Here is a 12,048-nt window from a genome sequence, read left to right on the forward strand (position 1 = left end):
CCTTCAATCGAGCTACATGCTTAATATTGGCAAAACCTATTACGGGAAATTTACTGGGCTCCCAAGTTGAAGAAGAGACAATCATTGCGGCGCCCAATGGAAATCAATGAAAGGAAATAAATTAGACACAAACTTCCCTTCGAGGCCTCAGCAGCATCATTAGGTTGCCATTCCAGAATTGTCATCGTTGTGCGACAGCCATGCGTCTACTATGCCTGTTTCCTGTTTGGATGCTTTCATCAATGCTTATGAGAATTTCCGTACACATATAATGAAACTTGCGGATGCGAAGCCCACCACCTTTGTGATGCTTCCTCGATTAAAGTTTACTTTCCACCATGTGCCAGAGGGACTTTCTTTACACTTTTCTCCCAGAGCCATATCAATGCAAATGATCACAGTTGTACTCCATGTGCTAGTCGGGCCGGAAAAATAAACCTTCGCCCCTGGGCGTGCGAGAGGTAATGCCCGCAGCAGGTGCAGTCGCTAAGGCCTAATGGAGGCCTTCCTCCCACACAACGATGCGGCAAGGAGCTGCTGAGCCAGATCCACCAGGAACAGTGCAGCACCACTAATGAACAAGCTCGTAGTCTGTTGATAGACAGAGCTACCTCTTCTAATCAGTAAATGCACTCTCAAATCCAAATGCTCTGTCACTTTTGTCTTCATCAGGGCACAGTGACAAACAATGGACTAGTCATCAAACAATGTCAGGGTATATAAACAATAAGTCCCAACACTAATCCCAAACCCTAACCCTAATGTCAGGGAAAATTAATTGTAAGGCCCAACAGTAACCCTAACCCCAATCCTCAACCAAATCCTAACCCTAATGTCAGGGGTAATTAAACAGTAAATCTCAACAGTAACACTAACCCCAATGCTAACCCACCCTAACCCTGAACCCAAACCCCTAACCCTAATGTCAGGGTATACAAACATCAGGGCCCAACAGTAACCCCAACCCCAATCCTACCCTAGCTCTAAACGCTAACCCTAAACCCCTAACCCTAATGTCAGGGTATATAAACAGTAAGTAACCCCAATCCTAACTCACCCTAACCTAAATATCAGGGTATTTAAACTGTAAGGCCCAACAATAACCCTAACCCCAATCATAACCCTAACCCTAATGTCAGGGTCTACAAACAGTAATGCCCAACAGTAACCCTAACCCCAATCCTAACCTTAACCCACCGTAAACCTAAACCCTAATTTCAGGGTATATAAACAATAAGGCCCAACACTAATGTCCCAAATGTCCAGCGAGTTCTCAAACACAGCAAGTCTCAAACACAGTATTCTTGGCTGGCCCCAGAAAAAAATAAATAAAGATGTGCTCACTTTGTGCAGAGTGCACGGTGGCCTCACTACAAAAACATGAAAGCAAAAACATATGAAATGGTTGTCAGTTTGTCAGGGCAAAGCTAGAAAAATAATCAACTGGTCACTAGCCCATATTAGAGATGAATGTGCATCCCCCCCACCACCACCACCCAAAAATAAATAAATAAATAATGAGCATGTGATATCTCCAACCAGTTGTTAGTTGCAATTAAGCTCCCACTGTAATTTAGGAGCAGTAATGAAGTCTTGGGAGGAGATTTGAAACGCTCACCTGATATGATGACATCTAGTACATTAATAGAGGGGAAAAAAAAAACGTAGAACTTTGAGGCGGGTTTCCACTTGAACTGATTTGACGCTTGATCATATGGCAAGCTTAAATGTCACCATTGTCAAGCTTTTAAAGGTCTCATTGCCAACCGCATGTTACGTTGTGAACTCCTGTCCGTGCACATGTGATGGTGCGATAGCAACACACTCTTACGGAAATATAATGAGCCCAGTCACTCACTGAAACACTCCATCTATCTGTTCACACACAAACCACACCCTCCCCAATGTACTAGAAAATCCTCTGAATGCAACTCACCAATCCGTTGTTCTTCACTACAGGAGCAGGAGGAGCTTTGCACTTGATGAACATCTGTAGGCCCAGAGACAGCTGATGACGCCGGGGAGAAAACGATGATTTGTCCTTAGCATCCCAACACTGTCAGTCAACACTATTTTTTAAAAATAAAACTGCTTCACACCTCTGTTGCAACTACCAAACCTTGTAAATAAAGTGTTTTGTTAGCAAGTACATGGGTGTTTGTTTTCTTCTCTGGTAAATCTGCCAATATGAATACCAGCTGCTGGTCCATGTATTTTTTGACCAGTGCCACCCAGTACAGTGGAGCGATGGATGGATGGATGGATGGATGGATGGATGGATGGATGGATGGATGGATGGATGGATGGATGGATGGATGGATGGATAGATAGATAGATAGATAGATAGATAGATAGATAGATAGATAGATAGATAGATAGACATGGTAAATAAAACGAGTCACAGTGAAAGTAATTAACACATTAGCCCCCAGACACTCACACACACACACACACACACACACACACAGACGGCACGACGTTCCATATGAAAAGAACCACAACTGATCATTCATGCAGTATTTCGTCTATTATATATTATATGATAAACAGGTGGATAGATTTTCAACACACCTGCCACATAAGACGTGACGTGTGTTCCGGACATGTCCCAGTGGTAGGAGGCCTCTGGGTCGTCCCAGGACACGCTGGAGAGTCTATGTCGCTCGGCTGACCTGGGAACGCCTGGGGATCCCCATGGAGGAGCTGGATGATGATGGATGGATGGGTTGATGGATGGTTACCCTTGAGTTACAGACTAATCTACCTTCATTCTTTGTTATATCTATGTTGTCGATACATAAATGTGTAAATATTTGGTCTTGTGTAAAAATGGAGCGTGATTGTTTTGATGTCATAAGTGTATAGATGTTATGCCATGAATTTCTTTGAAAGTAAATGTTTTGAAGACCCAAGCATGTGGTTGTTATGCTGCTACACAAAAAAAAAATCACAAGAAATTATTCAAACCAAAATGTGTACATTGCTAGGCCACGCATGACTGTTATCTGTCTTAACAACGTGAGCGTGCCATTGCTATGCACACAAGGTTTACTGTAATAATTAGATCTGGGACAGGCACATGGAGGAGTTCAGGAGTGTTTCACTGAGAGACATTGGAAAGGTTGGGGAGCTATGAGTGGGCTGAATACGCAGTAAAACATCCTTCACCAGGCAATTAATGATGGAGGGATTTTCCAGCAGTTCCATCCATATTTTATGGACCAAGGGAACAAATTTGAGTTGCTTCTGTTACGAGGTTATACAACTCCAGGGGCACGGCTGTACGAAAGTGACAAAGCGATCATATCAAGACAATATTAAGGGACACCAATCTGCTCTTGGTATAGATAAAACAGAGTTAGAAGTTCTCACTGAAAGAATTTATTGCTAAATAATACATAATGTGTTATAGGGTTACTGGTGGCTTCAAGATGGAGAGCTTCTTAGTTGGGTAATGTTGCGCAAAAATGATCATTGCTGGATAGGTGAAGGGGAAGTGGTTGTCATTGCTGCTAAGAACATCTTTTTTTTTTTTTTAACACAAAGGTGTTTTCACAGGAATTCAATCTGTCAGGAAGACTGAAAGATAACACCCCCCCAACCCCCCAACACACACACACACATCAGTTTAATCCAAGCAAGAACAAAACGTGTGTCACAGGCTGTGAAGGGAAAAAAAAAAACAGCTCACATGAAGTGCAGATGGAAATCAATCCAAAAGAGTCCATTTATGTTATAAATGAACTTGGTGGATTCCAACACCAAATCTAATTCATGTTAAGCATGAAAAGCATTGACAGTAAAACTAGAGAAGAAAACATTAAATCAATAGGTCAATGAATAGAAACACTTCCAATGGTCCCATAACATAAATATTGCATGGACGTATTGACTCTTAGAGTTACGTACCTCAGTATGTTAAAAAAAAAAAAAAACACATACATTATATTGTTGCCTTGAGATATGCTCTGCTTCCAATAATTTTGAGATACGGGTTGCAAATAGACAACATAGACAATTGTGTGTCAAACTATTCAATAAAGCAGCGGTTCTCATGTACATGTACCCTTAAGGGTACGTGAAGGCACGTGGTATGTGAAATTTTAACAGAGTTTCTATAAATTTCATGTAATGTCTATTAAAGTCATATCAGGAACAGTACAATTTTCCTGTCAGCGTAAGAACAAGTTCATTAGAACATGAAGCAACATATTGCTAAATATGATGGCGGCTCCTTTGGAAAACATTGTAACATTGAACATACAAATTGGTTTGGTTGCTTGATTATACACCTGATGGACAGGCAGACACGACAGACACCATTTTATATCAAAATATATCGGTAAGTTTTTCATATATCTCTCGCTTACTGTTTGGGTCAAATTTGAATGACTATCTCTACTCCAAACTGGCTGGTTTTCATAATAAACTAATTGCATGTTCTGACTGTCAAACCGTCAGATAGCCTCTCCTGTTCAAAGACACACCCCTCCACGGGTAAAAAAAAAAGGTTCACCAAGCATAGTGATTTGCACAGTTCATAGTTTTCAAATTTCCAAAGAGTACTCTTATTTTGCAAGCTTCTCTCTCTTCTCACCTCAGGGCCACAGTAGCCTAGTCTCACTCACACTGTGGCTATGAATCACCATTAGGTTGCTGATAAAGAATGCGATTAAAAGAAACAGAGTGTTTTGCAGAGCTCTGCGGGCTGCAGTGGGAGGTTTCCCATTAAAGCATATGAGATAGCGTGTTGGCCGGAATAAGCGGCCACTCTGGAAATATAATAGTGATGAATGATCTTAATTGCTGTGTGTCGCTCTCGCTGGGAAGGAAAACAAATCCTGCTTTGTTTACCTGCTCCTGTTTACATTCTAATAAGAGCAAGTAGCAAACGGCGCGTTTGGTGACATTCAGAAGATGCCAAGCCATAATGGAGAAGTATCAGAGTACCAAACAGGCACTTTTTTACGGTTGTTAGCGGCACGCAAGAATGGCCTGCTGCCCTATAAAATGCTTTCTCATTAGGGACAAAAACAACCTTGAAATAGAAAATGCCAGGAATATTTTAGTCATTTTATTAGATTCTTCTTGCCAGTGCAAATATGTAGGGGAGAAGATAAATAACCTCGCTTGAGGCTAATAAATGGAATACAAATGCTGCAATGAGCTGTAATTGTGTTATATTTGACCCACGTTATCCCCAACACTTATTTACTTTTGTATTTTTGGGGATGTCCCGATTCTATTGTAATGTGTTCCATGTACAATCCATCCAAGTCACTCATGCTGTCAACCCTAACCCTTCTGATCAGTGTTGGGCAACTGTAAAGCATTATTTATTACTTATTTCTGTCAATTCAAATAAGTTAGTTATATTACAATATTACTGTATTTTGCATGGCCTTATACTACTGTTGCATTACTTTTATATTACTCTCACCAACATAACCGAAAATATGGATTTGCTGTCATATTCCACGCTCACTGCGGTTTGTTTTCCAGGCGGGGTTCTCCTTATAGCAATTAGTTACAGTGTCAAGGACTTATATGTGTGGTTGAAGCAGGTGAACGACGCTGGGTTATTCCTTTGCCATTCCTCGAAGTCCCTGTGAAGATCCCGGCGGTCTAGTTAGTCCCAAGTTGTTTCCACTCTTTTGGTTTGTACTTTCTCTTTTCACCCTTTCCCCTCACATGAGGGTTTTAGTTGTTACTCTGTTTGTCGAGCTGTTCTCCTGCTGACGCCGCTTCCTTCTTGCCTAGCATTTTTTTGGACTGAAGACTCTTGGCACTTTTTGTCTCATTTTGATTTGCACTTTGTGATTTTTGTTGTACTTTGTCATTTTTGGATTTTTTGTTCTATCCTTGGCCTTTCGCTAAATAAACCTTTGTCTTACTGAACTTTAGTCATGTGTCTGGTTGGGGTCCTTACTCCTTTCGTGTCCCGCGGTTATTTGTGACAATTGTACACCCAGTGGAAGGGTGGCTTAAACCTAAAAGCAGTACAAATCATCTATTCTGTATTGTATTGTAAACTTTTAAAGACATGACAAGATACAAAATATATTTTTGTATTTTAATCCCTTAGTTGCTTAGCTTCAAAGCATAGTTATGCATTATTTATGCTTTTGACACAAACAGTACATTCCACAATTTCAATGTTAAAATTCAAATTCAAGTTGAGTCGGCTAGGTTAGGGACATATGTTTCAAAAATAGATACCCTTAATGGGGCTAATATTCGGAGCTAGTCTACATCATTGTGTTTAACGCACTGCATAAAATGAGTTTTTTTTTTTTTATGATTCATCTTAGTACATATTGACCAAAACTATTGCTAGACTCTTTTTAAGCAATTGTACAGAGAAAACTGTGTTAGATTACCTTGTCATTATTGCACGTTGCGACAGGGACTTCACTGACAAGGTTTCGAAATGCTAGTGGATGTACCGTGGAAAGAGGCAGCATATCTTCTACGTACGACATACTCTGCCACGGGTCTCCACAACTTCGGAGGTCAATTTGGCATTCCTGAGCTGAAGGACTACAATTTTGCCTGCTTTGTTTTATCCCAATTTCAGTCCTCTGCATGTTTTCTTTTTGCTAACTTCACATTACTATGACACCACTCGAAATAGTTTGTCAAATTACTGTTGCTATTTCGTTCCGTGGACAGCTCTTTAGGTGTTGCGCACAAAAGTGTACCTGATGATTTATGGCATTATATTTGTGCCACAATTACGAGCGCGCGAAAAAAAAATGAGCGTTGAAAATCAAACTGAGCAAGCGAAAACAGATTTTGAGTGCAGGAAAAAAACTATTGAGCGCGTAATGATAAGAGTTTGATTGCGCGCCGATGGATTTTGAACACAGAAAAAGAAATTGCTCGCTCAAAATTCCTTTTTGCACGCTCGGGATAGCCCTCTCTCGCTCAACATCTCGCTCTCGCTCGCGATACTCCTCCCTCCCTCTCTCAACATCGCGTTTGCTCAACATCGAGCTCTCGCTCGCTCGAGCCGTCCTCTGCGCTCGCTCAGTTCTGCTCACGCGTTACGTTTGTGCCACAAAACCAGCCAATCGGAGCTTGTAAAAATTTAGTCTTCAAGTCAGCTAACATTATTGTCAATGGTTTATTTTGTTGAAGCAAGCGGTGAATGGATTAAAAGAGAAAAAAAAACCCTAAAGCCATTTTTTTTCAGTAAAACATATCAGAGATTTTATTTTAATGTCATCTCACCTAGTTTGAGCTGCTACATGAAAATACCCAAGGGGAGAGGAATGCCAGTGACTCGCGATGGGCGAGTGCATGGAAAGGGAGGAAATGCTGCCAGGAGCACAGAGGAGAGATTGCTTCTGCATTGAGGCTGGAATAAATGAGATTAGAAGCAGCGAGAGAGGCTGTGAAAGAGAGCATGAAGAGTAGAGTGTGAGAGAGGAGGTTGAAGGTGGAGAACCCTGAAGGGAGGCACTCATGTGTGTGTCATCACACAACAGCTGAAGTTTAAGCCGGGAGAGCCACAGACCATGATAGTGACAGAGAGAATGATCAATGAGATCTCACTGGCTGTTTTTGTTGCGTGTTAGGTTTTTTTTTTTTTTTTTTTTACAATGGCTCATAGGCATAAAGGCAGATTTTCAGTTTTGATTCACTATTTTTATCAATCTTATATTAGGTGTAATTCCACTGTCAATCACTGGATGGCAGCACACTTATTTAGTTGTAAAATTGTAGTGTTGAGGCGGACACTAGGACCATGTCTCTCACCCAGTAGGCATGTCGCTATGATCCTTTGATGCTTTGAACCTGTTGGCTTTGTCTTTGCTGTTTTGGACTTTGTTGTATCAGTTTTGTGATGGCATGCGAAGAGTAAAGATCTCCACTAGCACAGCAACGTGTGGTTTCTTCGCCTCGCCACAGTGTATCCTTAAAAGAAGAAGATGAGGACAAAAAGAAAAATAACTGTATTTGGCACAGGCTAGTTTTATGCAAAATTGTTGAATGTCATCCATGGTAGTCCTGTGTTTTCATTCCTACGAGGATGAGGGCTTAGCCTCATTTTTATAACGCATTTTTTAGGCATAGTTTTTAACGTATTGTGATATCCTTTTTTGATTTCAATTTCAGAAAAATAACAGGGCTGTCGGGTTCAAGGTGTGCCCCTGCCTACTGCCCGTAGCTGGTATAGGTACCAGCGAGCCAGAAATACTAGTGAGGATAAGTGGCTATGGAAAATGGATAAATGGATGGAATTAATAACTTTAAAAATATGTAATTAGTCAGTTTTCCATCTCCTAAAGTAGTGATTTGATATTTGCTAAATAATAAAATGAAAAATAATATTTACTGGAATGAAGACTTCTTTATATATTTCACTAAATTACTGGGCATTTAATTGTACAGTACATAATACAATGACTAATATTAAGGATAAAATCTCTCCATGAAGATATGGGTATTTTTCCATGTTGGAGCAGGCCATGTCCTCCATGAAAAGATGAAAGACAAACAGGCTCACCATTGTGGTCATCAAGAGCCAACAGTGGAACGTGCCATAAATTAACAATGTCTACTGCCCTGTTTGTTGGTAGTCAGAAGACTAGAAGAAACACTCATCGCTGCCAAACTTGACCTACATTTAGAAAATCCTTTCAAGTACAGCCATACACAAGAGGGTTAAACAGAGAAAACTTAACATTGTTATTGTTTATCAGTACTTAATGATTCATTCAAAATATACAGTACAAAATTGACGCCAAACTATATACCGTACATTTGTAAAGAAACACATTTAAAAGAAAAGTAAGTCGATAGCACCTAAAAGTTAAACAGATAACAAGCTTATTTAATTATTTTAGCAGTAAAAAGTTAATATTTGGTCTATGATTAGTTTCGTAATTATTTTAATGTACAATCGATACCTTTAAAACTCATTTTTCCACTTTCTGTTGGCTGAAAATGACTTCACAGGTACTCATGGCTAGACCAATCATTTTTGATTAAACTAACAAATGTATTGCTCTGGATAAAAAAAAAAAAGGTTTAAATTATTATGCCATTTTAACATTGAATTGAATATTTTTTCTTGTGCTGTAGGTTAGCCTTGGGTACCTTTGCACCTGGAATGTCGCTCCGTCGCTTTACCATATTTCTCTATTTTTGTGACTTGCATGTCAATCTCAACCTATTTTATAAATAAGACTTGCAGAAATTCAAGTGATTGCACAGAGTTCAGGTACTTTTTTTCCGGAAACAGACTTCATCTCGTAATGTTCCCTTTGAAATCGCCCTCATTCAATCAACCCCCCCCCCCCATCCCCACACCCGCACGTACATCCACATCCATGTACGTCTGTCTCCTCAAACCTCCACAAACACAGTCAGAGGCCAACAAAAACAGCTGAGCTCTGTGAACAGACGCGATAACAGCCAGAGCCGCCGTGTGGGTGCAGCAAAGTGCAGAAATGAGCTTTTCTTCTCATGTTGCCACCAAAAGACAAGACCTCTGCTATCAGCTGTAGGGAGCCCTCAGCTGGTGCTCGTCACCCACGCGGCTCTGTCGACATTGTCACACGTTCAGCTGGAAATGAAATCAGCGCCGATGCACTTTCTCTGAGCTTTGACTTAAAAAGAAAATCCACCGCTCTTTCAGTTGAAACTCTGGCTGACTGAAGTGCAGAGGGCTGAGGACTCTCCCACAAAGCAATCCATTTCATTCTCAAGTCTCGACAACTAAAAAAGAACTAAAGATGAATCACATCATGGTAGCGGCAGTCCACTGGGAGCTGTCCCCGGTGCTGAAATCTCTCGAAACTCCTTTGCTCTGTGTGTGCCCTTATTTTTTTGCGACATGGTGGGGACCAATCCCAAATTTCACTCTCTCTGTGAGGATCTCTTTCACTTGTGGAACTATTTTCGTGGACCTCACAAGTTCAGGCATCTTTTTGATGGCCAGGAATTACTTTTCGTAACGTGACTTGCCATATTGTCTAGCGAGGGTAGCCTAGCCTAGCCTAGCCTTCTTCGTATTTCTTGATTATCTCCAGCTTCGTTTCCATACTATTCAAGTTCTTACTTCTCACTTTCACATCACTAGCAATTTAGGGACCCATGTCTAACCCATTCAAGTTTGAATTAAGCACTAAAATGCACTATAAATATGTTTTTGTAAGCACTCACACCAGATTAAGTCTTCAGCATGTTGGCATTTTAGTGACACTGTGATGCCGACCAATAGCGGACCAGCATTTTAGTGACGTATGCTGTGATGTGTATGAGCTCGGTGCGACTTGCAGTCAAGCATGCACACTTAATGCCAAGTTTGAATTTTGTAATTGTTGTTGATGTCGTAAAGTGTGTAAAATGCCATAAAGAGGGAATTAAAAAAAAATGGTATTCCACTTCGTAATGTGAAAAAAACAAAAGCCAGGGACGCCGTTACCGGGGGCTCCAAGGTATAGGCTTAAATTGGATTCGGATTGTGGCTAGAGCAGTGGTCCCCAACCAACTGGTACCGGGCCGCATGAGCTGCACCCCAAATAATGTTTTGGAGATGATTTAGTTTAATGGTACGCGCGCACCGAACGTGAACGAGGCGAAAAAGTGGAGCGTTTTGTATTGTAGTCAATGGAGTTCGCATGACTGGGCGCGAATGCACGTCGGGGGACGCGATGGAAAGCGATGGCACGAATGGCCGCACGCGGTCACGAGAAGCGAAATTTTACCTTTCGCATGAAGTAAAATTTTTTTTTACTTTTTCCGCGTTTCATGTCGCGACAGCCAATCAACTTCGGGAACATTCAACGGCTCACGCAGGGGGCAGGAATGACTCATGGCGGCCGCTTTGCGGTCTCCGGGAGCGATCCAACACGGCCAGCTGAGCTTTCGATACAAAACATAGCCAAGCAAGAGCACTCACCTGGATTGTAGAAAGGCAGAAGCGAGAACTTGGGACAACTGGTATGTGCAGCGTTTGCGTCACTTAACAGCTGTTGAGCTAACAATAGTGCAGCATTGTCAGCACAATATTTAGCAGCCAGCCCCCCCCGTCCACAATATTACCGTTGGCCTGTGGCCGCTGTTGATATTCCATACATAGTGAGATAGTGAGAAGGATGATGTGGCTTTTAGAGCACCCAGCACCCCCCCCCCCCTCCCCCCATATAAATGTAAGGCATTGACCGGTCCGTGGTGATCCAAAGGTTGTGAACCACTGGGCTAGAGTAAGGGTAAGGGTTAGGCAATCTGCTGTGATGGTTACGGTCAGGGGCTAGGAAATACATTATGTCAATGGAATGTCCTCACTATGATAGAAAAAGCCACTTGGGTGTGTGTGGGTGTGTGCATGTTATGGGTCAGACTGACTCTAGTACTTGATGCTTTAACCGTTGTGCAATTTTATCTCCAACCCTTTAATACATCAAAGGGAAAGTTTGGAAAGAAGACAGCAGGGGGCTGAAATTTCATCCGGATGGTGACGACATGTAAAGTTCAGCATGGCACGACCACTTAGTTATCACAGTACGAGGAGTGTGCCGTGGATAAAATACTGTGAGAATGATGTAAAGGAAAATGATCCCAAAATGGTCAAATTACTGCTCTAAGGTCAAAGCAAATATGTTGGGTACATTAAAAAAAAAAAAATCATCATGCGGATACAAGCCGTTTGTGCAGTATAAATCTGCAGAATGTTATTACAATCCTTCCATTTTCTATTGCTGCTTATGCTCACTTGGGTCGCTGGCTTGCTGTTCAGAGCAATTGACTCCGTGATTGCATTCCCCTGAGTTCCTTGCCTCGAATGATTCTATTCATTTATTTGATTGCGGGGAACAGGGTTGATCTCAATTGTGCAATAGAGCTATTTTTAAGAATAGCGTGCTGCGCACGTGCGGCAGCCGTATCGACTTCGGACAAAAACTCGAGGGCAACAATGGAGTTGGTTGAGTATTTCTCAGTTCAAGTATACATAATTGTAGTTTTTCTTCTTGACATTATTATTTTGTTAATGTGTGTCTAACTTTACTTTGTTTATTTATTAAGTGTTTCTGTGTC

The sequence above is a fragment of the Hippichthys cyanospilos genome, chromosome 2, assembly GCF_059441005.1.
Source record: "Hippichthys cyanospilos isolate Australia breed blue-spotted pipefish chromosome 2, RoL_Hcya_1.0, whole genome shotgun sequence".
Classification (NCBI taxonomy): Eukaryota; Metazoa; Chordata; class Actinopteri; order Syngnathiformes; family Syngnathidae; genus Hippichthys; species Hippichthys cyanospilos.